Source organism: Taudactylus pleione, unplaced genomic scaffold (genome assembly GCF_031769625.1).
Source record: "Taudactylus pleione unplaced genomic scaffold, aTauple2 ptg000316l, whole genome shotgun sequence".
NCBI lineage: Eukaryota > Metazoa > Chordata > Amphibia > Anura > Myobatrachidae > Taudactylus > Taudactylus pleione.
The window spans coordinates 10,326,745-10,339,344 of record NW_028284717.1 but is presented as its reverse complement, the minus strand read 5'-3'; the positions used below and the strand labels follow the sequence as shown (position 1 = coordinate 10,339,344).

At 44.6% G+C, this 12,600-nt stretch overlaps 1 protein-coding gene across 1 annotated transcript in view; it reads left to right on the top strand.

The window, feature by feature from the left end:
- NRIP1 (nuclear receptor interacting protein 1) overlaps nucleotides 1-5,314 on the top strand; it is a 101,306-nt gene extending 95,992 nt beyond the window's left edge. Inside the window, exon 2 of the transcript XR_015869406.1 lies at nucleotides 5,045-5,314. The gene's annotated coding sequence lies outside the window, so the exon portion shown is untranslated. The remainder of the gene's footprint in view (nucleotides 1-5,044) is intronic.
- The last annotated feature ends 7,286 nt before the right edge of the window (nucleotides 5,315-12,600 follow it).

Below are 12,600 nucleotides of genomic sequence, written 5' to 3'. Positions count from 1 at the left end.
ATTAATTGCTGTTGTCGGCAGTTTTTATTGCATACGGATTCCCTACCCCTTACTAAATTTCAATTCGCAGCAGTTTTCAAACGCTGTCTAGTTAAGTTGGGACTGAAGAGTGAAGACTACGGCACCCACTCTTTTCGCATTGGAGCGGCTACTTGCTCAGCGGCCAGCGGTTTGCCAGTTTCAGACTTACAGGAGATGGACTGTTGGAAGTCTTAGGCTTTTAAGTCTTATGTACGTTGTGATAAGGTTTGATGTTGCACTTGTGCTAACCCAAAAATGTTGCTTACCTGCCAGTTTTTGAATGGCTAGCATTCAAAAACTGGGGGTGTGAAGGGATTTTTAATTTTCCTCCGAGGGGGCCTAAATTACAATTGGCTGAATATCAAGATTCACTGGAGGTTAAGTTTTCTCCTTCACTTGGGTTCTTGTTTGTCACTAACACAGTTGGTTAATCGTTCAGTTATTTGGCTTTATTGGGCGAAGATACTGACTTTTAGGGGTCCTTTCTTTTACAGCTTCCCATGCATCAATGGAGCAAGTGTGGATTGTGGGTCATTCCTACATATTTTGGGCTGAGCGTCATTCATTCGCTAGGAAGGCTTTTCTGATGTTGGGGGGGAAGAATGGTTAGATGGATAGGAGTTCGAGGCCTAAGGTGGGCTGCTTTTTTGGAGTTAATTTTCAGGAAGGAACAACTATGGTGGAGTCCTGACTGGTTAGTTGTGCACCTTGGGGGCAATGATGTAGGGCAGGTGAAAGGAATCGACCTTATTTTAAAAGTGAAGGTTGATTTGGTAGAGGTGGTCTCACGCTGGCCTGAGGCTCATGTGATATGGTCGGAGGCCTAGGTTTGTTTGGAGAGGTTCCAGGGATCTGGTGGCTGTGGACAAATCTAGGAAAAAAATCAATGCAACTATTTTCAGGTTTGCGGCTTCTTCTGGGTGTGTAGTAATTAGACACCCGTTGTTGACTTTACAGAGTCTACAATACTTTAGATCAGATGGGGTGCACCTTTCTGAGTCCGGTTTAGGAGTTTTCCTGAAGGATATTTTTTCATTTTTTGATTGAGTGGGGGCTGGGTCTAGTTCAGGTTAGGTGTTACTTGACGTTGGCAGGCTGCGGTTTTTAGAACTCAGCTATAGCGGGAAGGTGCTACTAGCCAGTGGCCACATGGCATAATTGGTCACTGTGGGGCACTTACCCTTTTGAATGAAGGCAGGTATGTTTCACCCCTGCGGGAGAACAGCGGGCGTTTCCTTATGGAGCGTCCACACTGTGCCATAGTAAAGGGTGGTGTTATAGAGGGGGTGGGGGGGGCGTTTTAGTCATTTCCCCAATTTTTTAAGAGAGTCAATTGGCTGGAGCTGGTGTTTGGTAGCGTCCTTCTTTACCACCCCTTATTAAATTAAAATTAATTATAATAAATAAATAACATTACAGTGGTGTCTTTGTCGTTATTTATTAGTATTAAGCTAGCTTAATGGTTTATAGACAAGTGTTAATTGCAATAAATTAATGGACGACTTAGTCATTTTCATCAGTCCCTGCCCCAGTCCCTGCTTGTAATCTATGTTGAGAAAGAGAGAGAGAGGGAAAGAAAGAAAGAAAGAAAAAAGAGAGAAAGAAAGAAAGGAGAAAAGAGAGAAGGAAAGAAAGGAGAAAAGAGAGAAGGAAAGAAAGAAAGAGAAAAGAAAGAAGGGAAAGAAAGCCACACAATTGCGTCATTTTGGCCCCATCCCTTGCTACACAATGCCGAGATTACCACGAGATTCAGCGCAGGGAGTTGGAAGTCGAGAGGCTTGCCTGCTTTCACAGGGGGGGGGGGGGGGACGGACGGACGGGATAACCACCCTATTTTTGGGAGGCTCCCAGCTGAATCGAGAAAGTAGGCAAGTATGAAGTGCATGAGGAGGGTTATGGGCTGCAGCTGTGCTGCAATAGTCTCCATAGGAGGGTTGAAGGTGGTTGGAGTGGGTGGAAAAGAAGGCATCTTTAATCTGTTTGTCTGTGAGGGACATGCAGTAGCAAGCTGGGGCAGGGTGCCATGTGCCCCCCGGCAACACCGTCACCTAATGTACTGGGCCGCCTCCTCCACAAACGTAGTAAAAACAAGACATACTGCAGCGCATAGGCGGCTGTATCACAACTGAAGACTGCTGTCTGTGGCTGTGCTCACTGCTCAATGAGTCACAGCTGACAGCCTGAGCACGCCAAGCAGGAGGAGAGGGGAGGGTGGAATCACCTGCTGAGCCTAAATATATTCGGAAATCAAGGCTTCCAGACAGGGGGCGTGGTGTGGGCACTTGCGCCTGCTGACACGCCACCACCATGCCCCCAGTATAAAGGCACTGATTTCTGAATGTGTTGAAGGCTCAACAGGTGATCATCCCCACGGCTAGGTGAGAGCTATGATAGTGAGGGGGGATCTGTATGGGTGCAGCTCTGTATGTGTGTGAGGGGGTGATCTGAGTGAATGGGGATAGCTGGGTGGGGGTCTGTGAGGTGGGAGATCTGAGAGAGGGAGGAGATCTATGGGTGGGGGGGGATCTATATGAGTTGAGTGCTGTATGTGTTTTGGGGGGGAGGAAGTGTATCTACATTTTTTCAGTCACTCACATCAAAGCACTTTTGCACGGTATGCAAATAGGTATCATGATGACCCTTAATATGTGCCCAGTGGAATAAGCGACAGGAGAGGCTGTTTGTGGGTGGTAACAGGGGCAGGCCAGTAGTAACGGGAGAGTGGAGTTGCGGACGCAGGTGTGCCAGAGTGTTTTCACGCCGTTTGTGGGGCGCGCATAATCAGGGCTGCCATCAGAAATTGTGGGGCCCGGGACTGCCTATTTTGTCAGTACCGGGCCCCCCTCCCCCACCTTATCAATAAAAATAAAACAAAAAATTGTCAAATGTTTTTGGGCAAAAATTATTAAGCTTTTTCCCCACTACACTCCCCCCCGGTCCTGTTTATTAAATCCAATATGTGCCATGATCTGCCCCGCTCATTCCCCACTTCCTCCCCCCCCTCCCCCGTTTATTAAGTCCAGTCTCCCCGATTGTTAAATCCAGTCTGTGCCCTGCCCAGATCTTTTTTCCAAACCACTCCCCCCCATCCTGTTTATTATTATTAAATCCATCTGCCATCTCTCCGCTGTGCACAGCTTTTACCCACTTACCTTATTTCCTTCAAGAAGGCTCCGAGTTCCCCGCTCCGGCTTCTTCTCCGCTTCCTTCCTGGCAGAGATGCTGCTCCTCTTGATCCGCAGCTTCTCCGACCTCGCCCTCCAGTAGCGTGTGACGTCATGATGTCACGCGCTCCGCGGCTAAACAAACTTTATTAAATATACACAGTAGCAGGGGCCAGCAAGTGTCCTTTAGGTGGAGCGGGCAAAGCGACTTGAGCGGGTCCTGGCTGCCTCTTCTTCCTCTATTAATGGTACCGGGACCAAGTCGGCAGCGGCGGGTGGTAGGTAGCAGTGGCCGGGCCCCCCCCCATTCAGCCAGGGTGCGGGCCCGGGACTCCAGTCCCGGCAGACCCCCCCTGATGGCGGCCCTGCGCATAATTAACAGGCAGCATCATAGTACACTTCATCTGCTTGTATAATACACTGAGGTGCTCACAGTAGGGTACAGTCAACCGCAAGCACTGCGCACAGATCCGATGTACTGATGGTTGTATATACTTCCTGGAGATGACGTACGCTAGTTGGCCGCTAAAGAAAGGCTGGTGTGGCATCTGTAAACACAAAGAGATCGCTTTCCAAGACAAAGTGGGCGTGCTTATGCCTTGCTGTGTGAGCAGCTGCCTTGACGTCACTTAGCTGAATTTCCATACCCTGGGAGCGAGCGGCCGCATCTAGCGAGCGGGTCTGAATCAGGTCCAGAGACTGTACTGTGATTGGAAGCTTAGCTAACCAAAAAATACTGTGCTGTGTCTGAAGGCCAGACGTACTAAAGTCTAAAACTCAGAAAACTGCCATATTTGGATTTTTGACCGCATTCCCCATATATACAAAGCTGCAGAAAGCAAAACTTTCTGGAGCTTGTTCCCGGTATGCAACGCTATCTATAGATGGAGTTGCCTAATAGAAGCCTATGGGCCTCTTTCTGCATGGTTCCTGAAGAGGAACCATGCAAAAATCCTACCCAATAGGATACCTCCCAGTGTTCCATGTAGTTCGCGTGTCGGCTAACGAATGCGCAGAAGGGCTCCCGGGACATAAACCTGGAAAGTCCTATCATCGCAAAGTACAGCTCTGTTATTAACACCAGTATGCATATGTTAAGTGGCAGTATGTATTGCATTCATAATGCGATGCTTGATACATCCTACTCTGAGTGAGCTGTAGTTAATTAAATTTAGATATATTAAGGGAAGATTGTGTGTGTTTGAGAGAGAGCGTATATTACTGTACTTGCAGGGTGTTGAGGCCCTGTCAGGTGCAACCCAAAATAATAAAAGTTTCTGAAATAATCTTAATTTTTTTGAAACTAAAAAAAAAAAAAAATCAATTATTTTAATAAAACTGCATGGTAAAGCCAACAGTCTCTCATTTCCCTATTGCATTGTACGTTCACTTGGTATGGTGGCAGTTAGAAGTTCAAATACCGTAGCTTTAATCCTGTCCTGGTGTAAATCAATCATGAATCAGTCTATAGATTAGAAGAACAAGATCATCCCAGTACTAGTGCTGGCAGTAATAGTGCTTCTTCACAAGGGGATAAAAAGAAGGTGTAAGAAAGGGTACTCCAAATCTAAAAAATGTTTGACAATCATTAAGAAAAAAAAACATAAACATCTCTATGAAGGGAAAAGTTACTGCTGAAAAATATGTAAAATTGCCTACATGCCATACACCACATGCAGTGACAAGGAAGAACCATGGCCTTTATTTGCGGTTCTGCTACTGCTTTGTTATGCACTAAAATGCCATAGCCAAACACAGTCAGCCATCTTCTGGGTGATTCTCTGTGTGACGCATGGGACATTTACACACATTCAAGTACGTGAACTGTTCTATCATTTTTTTTTTATTTTTTTTTTCAGGTGTCCAATTTGTTTCTTCTGGAATTTTTGAAAGCTCTGCATGATGCACTAGACTCTCCGAGTTTCAAACAACAATTGTCTGTGAAACATTCAACTGCAAGAGGATCTAAGTATGACAGCCGCCATCCTGTTGCACAGCAAATCACTGTAGCTATAACGGCTCTGTTAGCATTAGATCTGCATCCAATATCCGCCATCAATGCATCTGGTTTTAGCCGATTAGTTGAGGTCATGTTGCCATGATACCAAATTCCATCTGAAGTCTTTTGTGTTTTTTTTTTTTGTTTTTTTTTACCAGAACAGCAATTTCTGGTAATGTACCAGAAATGTACCGAGACATTAAACAAAAAGTTAATCTTTGCCTAAAAAATGCCATTGTACCGATTATCCATTTAACTAAAGATGTGGATAAGTGGTACTGGACAAACTAAAGATTACATGACTATGACAGCATATGCCTTCATCAACAGCAGTATCTAACACACAATTCCAGATCATTTGCGGGCAGGCTACTCTATCACTGGTTTCACTAATAAACATTCCCAGTGGCAAATGCAGAATTTTTAAAGGGGGTTTCCAAATACTTGGTTACAGAAGCAATGAAATAAAAATGTAACTACAATAAATATTATATATATATATATAGAGAGAGAGTGTGTGTGTGTGTGTGTGTGTGTGTGTGTGTGTGTGTGTGTGTGTGTGTGTGTTTGGCAGTACAAACACAGACACACATCTCTTTCACTTAAACACAAAGACCCCCAAAAGGTGATACACACACCTGCGCCAGGAATACAGTCAGCGTGTCACCCAGCAGCAGCTAAGCCTCTCACAATGCCCCATGGGAACTTCCTGGTAGGAACTGTGCGCTACCACTGCAGCTCCCGTACATTCAGCCATTGTAAGAGCGGGCACAGTTGCCTGAACTCCGGCTGCTCCGTCCCTTAAAAAATAAATATATTGTTCAGATGTGCTGTGATGGAGCGGTGACCAGGGGGGTTTAAGGTACTCTGAACCCACCCCCCACCCCCACCCCCTGCATGTGTGTATGATTCTAGTGTCAATATATTGGACATAGTGTACTGGAAATATTCAGGGATGTGGTAGCAAAATGGCTTTCCCCCACTATTAGGGATATTCAATACGGGAGCGAAAACATTGTTTTTGCGTTAATATTGCACCTATGACGTCATTATCGCAGGTTTTAGTTTTACACTATTCAATTTCAAAGACTTTTCGCAGGTTCGAAAAGTCTTTGATAAAAAACGGGGATAACTTTTCACCATTGAATAGGTGTCGAAAAAAACTGCAGAATTGGGGTTTAGGGGTGCAGGCTTAAAAAAAATAGCCTGCACCCCTGGGAATGACATTTAAAAAAGAACGGTGTCAAAAAAAGTTTTAAAAAAAAAATAGGGACACCCCAAAAAATACATTTAAAAATTGGGGTGAACAAAAAAAAAATGGGAAAAAATTGTTTAAGAATAGGGAAATAGGTTCAGGGCTATTCTGCAAGGATGCGGCAGGTGTTTTCTAGAATAGATTTATAGCGGCAGGTGCACAAATGCAGAATTTTTAAAAACTTACTTTAGGGACTTAAAAATATGCTAGTACACATTTTCATGTACCCCTAATTTGATGGGACCGCTTAAAAAAAAGAAAAGAATAACCTAAGTGCTCTTCTGCATCACTTCTTCAATGTCGGGAAAAAACACCTGCTGCGGCTATTTAAATCCCTGACTTTCAATTAGAGGCTAAAACGGGGGTACCCATAGTGATCCCCCGTAGTGATCCCCCCCCATGCTTTTACAACTTTAGGGGGGTCCTACAATTTTTTTAAGGAAAATTTCGTAACTTTACGCAAATCCCACTTCACAAGCTCCCATTTTTGTTAGTTTCATATTGAATACGGGGATAAGCGGACGTGCGCCCGATACTTTAACGCAGGTAAAAGCTGTCGAAGTTTATGTTTCATATTGAATACCCCTCTAAATCTTTTCTCACGATTTGTCATTTCTAATAATACAAGTTGCATGAGCAGTATAACTAGGTGAGTTTCAACACGTACCATACTTTGCACATAGAATAAACCTGGTAATTCAGAATTCCTATAAAAAAAATGACAGGTACATTCAGGAGATGTTGGATGTGGCCTGAAAAATTTCTGCCCATTTATGGCATTCAGCAATTGCATGTAGAAGATTTTAGCAGCTTCAAGAAAAGTTACATTTGCCATTCCACCAAATGAAGCAAGAGGTAGTAACCAGGTAGAGTTCCACCCTTTATGCTTCAACAACTGGAGGAACAGCAACAATCCATCCAAAAATAAATGACAAATGATAATCTGCTAGAAAAGCTGAAGGAGGAGATGTAACTAAGAGATTCTGTTAAGTATGTTGGACTTGTAGATCAAGTTCTTTATTTGCATGCCAGAATTTGAGAGTTTGCAGTATCTTGCATTTGGAGCACTACATTATGGCAGCCATGCTTAATCCTAATAAAGTCCTAAGTAATGCCTTTCTTTCCAACTGATACACATCTTAAGAGCTGCAAGGTATAAAACCTTGTGACTACTTTTTTATTATGGCTGGTATGAGCGTTCCTGATACCTGCGGTATCCAATTAAAAAAAAGTGGTTGCTGGGTTGTCAGAGCTGAAAATCTTGCGGCATGTAAACACAAAAAAAACATACTCAGTGGTCTCCGTGGCTCGCAGTGGTCTCCTTGTGGTGGCTGAGAGGCTTCGGGGGTGGCTAGGAGATGCAAGGGCTGCTAGAAGATGTAGTTCTCCCTGTGCTGGCTATACACTCACATGGGTGGGTCACTCACACACACTCATACACACTAACAAACACTTACACACACATACCCTACTGCAGGAGGCCCGGCTCTTGATGCTGGAGGAAGAAATCACCACTTCGGAAGGTAAGGACTAATTAAGCTAATTGGAAACTTCCAATTGCTTAATTAGTCCTCAGGGGGGCGCCACTAAGGTCCCAGAGCAAGTCTTGATGATTTTTCCTAAAATTAATGATTTTAGGAAAGATCAGACTTGCACTGGAGGTGTGAGAAAAAAGACGTGATTTCTATAGAAATCACTGTGTCCTATTTTCAGTCCCTTAATTGAATAGCAAAACATCGCAGCTGCAGTAAAAAACCCGCAACGCAGTGTTTTTTTTTACATATCTTGCGCCAGTGGCGTAACTATAAATTTTGCTCCCCATGCCAAAAAAGTTTCAGGCGCCCCCCCACCCAAAGATCAAACACACCCAAAGACTACGTTTAAGGTGTGTGGTTACATGATACAGCAACGTGCCTTACACATTATGACACACTAAGTAATGCCACTTATAACACAGTGTGCCACACCGGAATGCCCCTTACAACACATTATGCCACACAGGAGTGCCCCTTACAACACATTATGCCACACAGCGATGCCCCTTACACATCCCACACAATAATGCCACATATAACACATAATGACATAGAGTAAAGCGCTTATAACAAATTTATGCCATGCTGTAATGCCCCTATTTCACATTATGCCACACTGTAATGCCACATACAACAGATTATGCCACATACAACACATTATGCCACACAGTAATGCCCCTTACACATTATGCCACACAGTAATGCCCCTAATAGCACATTGTGCACACAGTAATGCCAAATACACATTATGCCAAACAGTAATGCCCATTACATCCCACCCTGACAGATCTACTTCGCCAACCCTCCTTTCTGCTCCTGCCAGTCCGTCACCTCAGCTCAAGACAGGTTGCACAGTTTTTATGTCCATGTAGAACCAGATTATTGGGAACATAGTTTATAACCTGTAAACTGTGTATCAAATTAGTGCCCCTTATACAGTGCCCCCTGTAGTTGTGCCCCAAAATGCAATGCCCCCTATACTAGTGCCCCTTATTCAATGCCCCCTGTAGTAGTGCCCCTTATGCAATGTCCCCTGTAGTAGTGCCCATTATGCAATGCCCCCTGTAGTAGTGCCCCTTATGCAATGCCCCCTGTTGTAGTGCCCATTATGCAGGGCCCCCTGTAGTAGTGCCCATTATGCAGGGCCCCCTGTAGTAGTGCCCATTAAAGTAGTGCCCCTGCAGTAGTGCCCATTATGCAGGGCCCCCTGTAGTGCCCCTTCTAGTAGTTAGCCCCCTGTAGTGCCCCTTCTAGTAGTTAGCCCCTGTAGTTAGCCCCCTGTAGTTAGCCGCCTGTAGTTGCTCCCCCCCTCTCCGCGCACACAAACAAACACACACACACAAAAGAAAAAACACAAACACTTACCTTTATCCCCGCTCCAGTGCTGCTGCCGTCCATACCCCGGCGTCCACTCCTCGGAACTATGGGAGTGACGTCATTACGTCACTCCCATAGTGCTCTGCGGGACCCGGAAGATGGAGCTCACTCCTGAGCTCCGTCCCCGGCGTCCGCTCCTCGGCACTATGGGAGTGACGTCATTACTTCACTCCCATAGTGCCCTGCGGGACACAGAAGACGGAGGGAGCTACGTCCTCCGGCTGCCGCCAGGGGTTTGAATAGGGGCCGGGAGCCCGCTGGTAACACATTCAGAAGGTGCCCGGCATTACCAGCGGGCGCCCGGCAGATGGAGGGTGCAGGGGGTGTGACCGCACCCCCTGCACCCTCCGTAGTTACTACTACTGCCCCCATCGCCCCCAAGCTACCCAGCGCCTCCAAGCCACCGCGGGGGCAGTAGTTACGCCACTGTCTTGCGTGCAATTGGATTCCCCCCAATTGTCTCCTACTTCAGTTTCTCCTGCAAATACTGCTGCCAGGAAATACTGACCTTTTCAAAGAGAACCAATGGTGATAATGAGTCAACTCAGCACACACCAGAGAGACATTATGACATCTGCTCAGGCTTAAAAGAGATGTGCACACATATTGACACCTCTACCATGACTCAATCTGATACAGTAAGCATCAATAGAATGATGCATGATTACTGTAATGATAATGTACAAATTAGCTTCTTACAGTCCCTTTAAATACCGGAAGGAGAGAAAAGGCAATTTGAAACCCCTTGTACAAACTAGCTATGGTGTACTTAAGCTGCCCATCTTCTAGTGTGTACTCTGTAAGAGTGTTTAGCACAGCCAAGAACCTTGTGAGCAATCAGTGTAGGAGGCTACGTCCAAAAAATTGTGGAAAAACTGATGTTCATCAATATGAACTTCAAATTCAAACAGGAATGCCTTTGCCACCAATTACAGAGACTGTAATGGTGGATTCCAGTGGGGATGGGCTAATATTGTGTGATGATGACATCTTAAACTTTGAGGATGAATAACACTGGCCGGGTACACATAAGAATGACATCCATAAGAAGCAATGGTTCTTCCACCTTTGCTTCATCCCAGAACACATGATATAAAGAGTGTACACACTATGCAATCTTGCGACCAACGACATGATATATCATCTAAAAAAAAAAGGAAAGGCTCAAGTAGAGATTAGCAGCCACTTACAACGAGGACCACTATACCAAAAACCTGTATGCACAATTTTAAAAAAAACAGTCCTGTTCCAACACAAGGTGCAAGTTCGTCAAATGAAATACATACCAAATCATCCAAAATGAGTAGGGGGAAAGAGATTGCCTGGATACCCAGTTCCTCCTTTATGCCGCTATATGGATGGAAAGCTTCGTTTTCAGCGTCGATATCGATGTTGCTCAAATACTAAATGAAATACAAATGGACATCATAGCATAGTCTGTATAAATGGAGTGTTCGTTCAAAGGCAAATCCCACTTATGATGAAACCTTATTTGCCTAAAAATGACAAATTGGCCAATATCTTGCATAATGTGTACCCTACCTTAGCCTTAAGCCCATTGGTAGCTTGATTTAACCAAACCACCAAAATGTTTTCTTCTATGGGGGCCCAAACAAACCAAGCACTTCAGCTACAAAAGTGGCCGTCCTTTTCGCTGAAATGCTTGGTTTGTTAAACTGTGCATGTCCTAAAATGTCCTTAATATACAGCATGAGGATGGGTGGGAGGATAATGTCATTGTGCACCACTTTTCATTATAGGCTTTGCTGTCCTTGCTGTATGGGCATAAAGTATACTAGCCTATTACTCCATATCCATTTGCCTGTAGTAGCCTGAGGCCTGTGATTTGCATTTTGGAGTAAGTTTGATGGTGATCTATTTTCTGCTAGACTTTACTCTGGCAGCAATCACCTATACCGGCCTGAGGGCCTGATTCAGACCCGGTCGCAATCACTCAGCACTCGTACCCGGGTCGATGGTGGCCCAGAGAGCATGCACACGACGGAGCTGGCTCCGTCATGTTCATGCACGAGACCCGTATAGCGACGGGCAATCTGTCGCTTTGGTTCTCCTACCAAAGGGGGCATGCTGTCGATGTTGAGTGACAGCACGCCCCCTTTGGTGGGCGGGCCGGGGGAGTGGCTGCTCAAACTGAGGCGTTCCCATGTGAACGCCTCCGTTTGGGGCCGGCCCCACTGACATCACGAGTGATGTCAGTGGGAGAGATTTCCGCTCTGTTAGAGCCGGAAATCTCTCTGGGGCTTGCGGCAACGAGACCCTACCACAAAGGTCTCGTCGCAAGCCCGATGGTCTTGACCATTGCGACCATCTTTCTGGCCGCTCGCTATAGCTGTGGGTGGTCACCCACAGCTATGCGAGTGGCCAGGAGGCCGTTCTAAAAAAAAATATAGCCCGGCCCTGAATCAGAGCGAGTGCCCTGTAAGAGTGTCCGACTCTGAATCAGGGCCTGAGACCTGTGATTTGCTGTTTGGAGTAGTGTGTTGGTAATATATTATTATATTTTACTGGGCATTTTCTTTTAGGCTATTAGTTCTTGATTAATGAAAACATTCTATAGGGTCATCTAGTTTATTAAACTGCCATCCTGTTTGCCACTGCTGCGCCACAATGTTTCATAGATGTGCTATAATCTTTTAAACTGCAATGTCTTTGTGCCGCTGCTCTGTTGCTTAGTTTAGCCAGCCAGCTCGCTGCAGCCTTTGGCTTATGGGTGAAAACAATATTGTGAGCTTGTCAAAATTGGGTGGAAATTACTTGGATTTGATGTTTATTGATGGTAATAAAAGTGTAGATACAAAATAATGCCCAAATTACATGACTGTAGCTGTTTTTATCATCTTTTAAAGAAATCCAAATCTAAAACCAAAACATTTCAGGGTTGTTTTGCCAAAACCAGAACACAACAATGATTTTATTATGGGGCATTTGAACTACTTTCTATATTTCCTATTGTTGCTCCACTAATCTAGACATACTAATTACTGTCTTTGACTGGCTGATGTGCTTACAAATATGATATCCCTTAACATTATCTATTTAAGTGATTATTGCATCTTACAACACAGTTTATGCTCAGCTTTTCTCATTATTGATGTTTTTATTCACTGTATTCTATAAATTTGTTATATATTCATGTTTTTTTTATATGTGTACATTTCCACTAATTTAATTATATTAAAATCATTGTATTTATGTTGTGTGGCTTCCAAATCCATGCTGTGATTCAGT